This window comes from Choloepus didactylus, chromosome 9 (genome assembly GCF_015220235.1).
Source record: "Choloepus didactylus isolate mChoDid1 chromosome 9, mChoDid1.pri, whole genome shotgun sequence".
NCBI lineage: Eukaryota > Metazoa > Chordata > Mammalia > Pilosa > Megalonychidae > Choloepus > Choloepus didactylus.
The window spans coordinates 70,347,375-70,351,119 of record NC_051315.1 but is presented as its reverse complement, the minus strand read 5'-3'; the positions used below and the strand labels follow the sequence as shown (position 1 = coordinate 70,351,119).

The 3,745-nt window shown below is 43.0% G+C and overlaps 1 non-coding gene across 1 annotated transcript; it reads left to right on the top strand.

Annotated features, from left to right (window-relative positions):
- Positions 1-2,007: 2,007 nt before the first annotated feature.
- Positions 2,008-2,114, top strand: LOC119545074. Its single transcript, XR_005219050.1, has one exon. It is a non-coding gene; the product is annotated as a U6 spliceosomal RNA (small nuclear RNA).
- The last annotated feature ends 1,631 nt before the right edge of the window (positions 2,115-3,745 follow it).

The window sequence follows — 3,745 nt, the reverse complement described above, 5'->3', positions numbered from 1 at the left end:
GCAAACTCGATGAACGTGTTCGATGAACTCCTCAGGAAACGAACTGGCAACTTCGATGAACGTGTTCAATGAACTCCTCAGGAAACAAACCGGCAATTTCGGCAAACTCCTTAGGAAATACTTCATTGGGCAGTCGAAGAAGAAGTGAATGTCCTCCATCTGTCTCACTTAAAAGTCTTCAACTGATTGATTGGATTAAATCCAGCCAACTGCATTCTCTCATTGTGGAAGACATGCCCTTCATTGACATCATCAGTCACAGCTGCAGCCAATTGACTGATGATTTAATGAACCAGCCTGTTGTTTTATTAACCAGCCACAAACATCCTCACAGCAATGGTTAGGCCAGTGTTTGCTTGACCAGACAGCTGGGTACCATCACCTGGCCAAGTTGACACATGAACCCAACCATCACACTCTCTAAGCCCATTCTTAAAGCTACATTAGGAATCTTGTATGATTAGCTAAAGGAAGAGGAAAATCCTCCTAATGGACAGAGCTTTGGAGAGTGCACCTGGTCATTCACTGTTTATAAAATGATAAGTAGCCTGAGGTTAAAACATATTTGAACTGTTGGGCAGTGGCGAAAGGCCTGACCAAGTCTTCTAGGATACGGAAGGAAATAAGGGAAGGCTTGGGATAAGGAAGCTGGGTTAGACATATAGGATGTCAAATGGGAATGAGCATGAAGTGTAAAGATCTTTGTATAACATGTTAATGCCCACAAAAGAATATCCACCACAGAAGATGCACTAATCAACCAAATAGACAACATAACAACTAGTTGATGTCAACCAGCCTCTGTCATTGGCCATTGCAGTGTTGGCTTGATAGACACATGAATAACATGGTCACTGTGGCAGCAAAGGAGACCATGCATGGGCCAACATCATGAACTCTCATTTATCAAGATTTTCAGCATGCCAACAACAGATATCAATGTGGAGCCCCCAATATGGCACAAATGGAGACCAACCAGCCACATGAGCCACATCCATCATGGAAGGTCCATCAATTTATCCTTGGAGGATTAGATATAACATGTATTCCAGATATCGGTTTGCTTTTTCTATTCAAAGGCCTCAAAAAGTACCTCTATCTAATGGATTACTAAACGTTGGATTCACTAGCATGGGATTCAACCTAACATTGCATCAGACCAGAGGAATATAGTATAGGGGTTATAGCATAGGGGTTGCCATAGTGGGCCCATAACCATAATGTTCGCTGGTTTTATACAACCCCCCCCCCCATCCAGGCACTACTAACCTAATAAAGCTTTAAAGCAGCCTGCTGAATGAGCAGCTGAAGCCCCAACTCAGAGGCAATCCTCTAATGATGATGGAGTGATATCCTCCACAGTGCAGTATTAACCTTGAATCAAATAATTTTATACAATGTTGTGTCTATGATAGGAAGAATTCATGGGCCCAAGAACAAATGGGTAAAAGTAGGAATGGTCCCATTTACCACCATAACCAAAGACCCACTTGGGAACTTTGTGTTTCCTGTCCCTACAACTCTGTGCTCTGCAGGGTTAAAGGTCCCAATCTACCAAAGGGGCACAATTTCACTAGAGGACCCAACAGAATTCCCAGAGAATTGTAAGATTTGATTGCTGTTTGGAGACTTCAGGTATGAAGAGGAGTAACCATCTTAGCAGTGGTAACTGAATTAGGTTACTGGGTTATCAGGAGGAGGTAGGGCTGCTTTTACACAATGGGGACAGTGAGGAATACGTGTGGGAGCCAGCTGATCTACCTGGGTGCCCCATGATACTTACCCAATTGTAAATGTAAACAGACAGATACAGCAATGCAGGCCTGAGGATGGCAGGGCAATCAAGCATGTATACCCCTTGGGATGGGTCTGCATAATGCAACCAAATAAGCCACCATGCCAGAGCAGAGGTGGTGGCTGAGGGTGCAGGGGATCTAAAATGAATAGGATAGGGGGGAGAAAGTGAGTGTAACTTGTGACCCTGAAATCAAGTTCAAAAGAGCAGCTATACTAGCTTTGGCAGCATCTATACTAAAATTGGAGCCATACAGAGAAGATCAGTATGACCCCTGCACAAGGATGACCTGCAAATTTGTGAAGCGATCCATATTTTTAAAAAGAGAGAGAAGCTATAGTTCATTCCACTATCCTAACTCTTCTAAATTTCCCCTGAGGAAGAGAGGCTCACCAGAATCCTGGAGAAACTCCTCCCACCTGCATATGGAGAAGTGGATACAAGCCACCAGAAGAGCTGACTATGATAGACATGGAAATGTGCTGCCCTGAGCCTCCTTCAAGGAAGGACTTGCTGTCTTCAGATCTGCCACACTTGAATTAGTTATCTATTGCTGCTAACAAATTAGCTCCAAAACTTAGCAGTTTAAGACAAGAAAGAATTTACCTCAAATTTCTGTGGGTCAGAAATGTTGCTATATTAGGTTACTTTCTTGGGGTAGAGTAAGAACACATTGGAAGTAAAGCAGTTATCTTAGGTTGGTTGTCTTTTTCTTACTCCCTTGTTATGGTCTCTTCGAAATGTTCTTTTATTGTATTTTTTTTTATTTTTTTAAGTTTTTTTATTTTTCATACAGTTGATTTAGGAAAAAAAAGTTAAAAAAAAAAAAAAAACAAGGAAAAAAATATGTAGTGCCCCCTTGAGGAGCCTGTGGAGAATGCAGGGGTATTGGCCTACCCCACCTCCATGGTTGCTAACATGACCACAGACATAGGGGACTGGTGGTTGGATGGGTTGAGCCCTCTACCATAAGTTTTACCCTTGGGAAGACGGTTGCTGCAAAGGAGAGGCTAGGCCTCCCTATAATTGTGCCTAAGAGCCTCCTCCCGAATGCCTCTTTGTTGCTCAGATGTGGCCCTCTCTCTCTAGCTAAGCCAACTTGAAAGGTGAAATCACTGCCCTCCCCCCTACGTGGGATCAGACACCCAAGGGAGTGAATCTCCCTGGCAATGTGGAATATGACTCCCAGGGAGGAATGTAGACCTGGCATCGTGGGATAGAGAACATCTTCTTGACCAAAAGGGGGATGTGAAAGGAAATGAAATAAGCTTCAGTGGCAGAGAGATTCCAAAAGGAGCCAAGAGGTCACTCTGGTGGGCACTCTCACGCACAATATAGACAACCCTTTTTAGGTTCTAATGAATTGGGGTAGCTGGTGGTGGATACCTGAAACTATCAAACTACAACCCAGAACCCATGAATCTTGAAGACAATTGTATAAAAATGTGGCTTATGAGGGGGGACAGTGGGATGGGGGAGCCATAGGGATCACACTCCTGTTTGTCTAGTTTGTGGAAGGATGAGTGGAAAGCTGGGAGAAGGAAACAAACAAACAAACAGACAAGGGCGCCCAGTGTTCTTTTTTACTTTAGTTGCTCTTTTTCACTTTAATTATTATTCTTGTTATTTTTGTGTGTGTGGTAATGAGGGTGTCAGGGATTGATTTTGGTAATGAATGTACAACCATGTAATGGTACTGTGAACATTCAAATGTACAATTTGTTTTGTATGACTGTGTGGTATGTGAATATATCTCAATAAAATGAATAAAAAAAAAATTTCTGTGGGTCAGGAACCAGGGTATGACACATGAGGTTGTATTTAAATTGTCAGCTAGGACTGCAGTCTTATCTAATGGTTCCACTGTGAGAGTGGGAGGAGGTTTCAGTTCAAGCTTACTCACATGGTCCTTCCCCAGGGCTGCCTCACAACATGACAGCTGGGAGCTTC